A 414-nucleotide genomic window follows, 5' to 3' on the forward strand; every position below is an offset into this window, starting at 1 on the left:
CCGGTTTGGCTCAGTGGATGGAGCGTCGGCCTGTGGATTGAAGGGTCCCGGGTTCGATTCCGGTCAAGGGCGTGTGCCTTGGTTGCGGGCATATCCCCAGTGGGAGATGTGCAGGAGGCAGCTGATTGATGTTTCACTCTCATCGATGTTTCTAACTCTCATCTCTCTCCCTTCCTCTCTGTAAAAAATCAATAAAATATATTTAAAAAAAAAGAGAACTAGAGGCAGTGCACAAAATTTGTGCGGGGGGTGGGGGGCGCTGAGGGAAGAGAGACCCCTCAGCCCAGCCTGCACCCTCTCCAATCCAAGACCCCTCGGGGGATGTCTGACAGTCGGACATTCCTCTCACAATCCTGGATCCCTGGCTCCTAATTGCTCACCTGTCTGCCTGCCTGGTTGCCTCTAACCGCCCCC

This window comes from Myotis davidii, unplaced genomic scaffold, assembly GCF_000327345.1.
Source record: "Myotis davidii unplaced genomic scaffold, ASM32734v1 scaffold76, whole genome shotgun sequence".
In the NCBI taxonomy this organism is placed as follows: Eukaryota; Metazoa; Chordata; class Mammalia; order Chiroptera; family Vespertilionidae; genus Myotis; species Myotis davidii.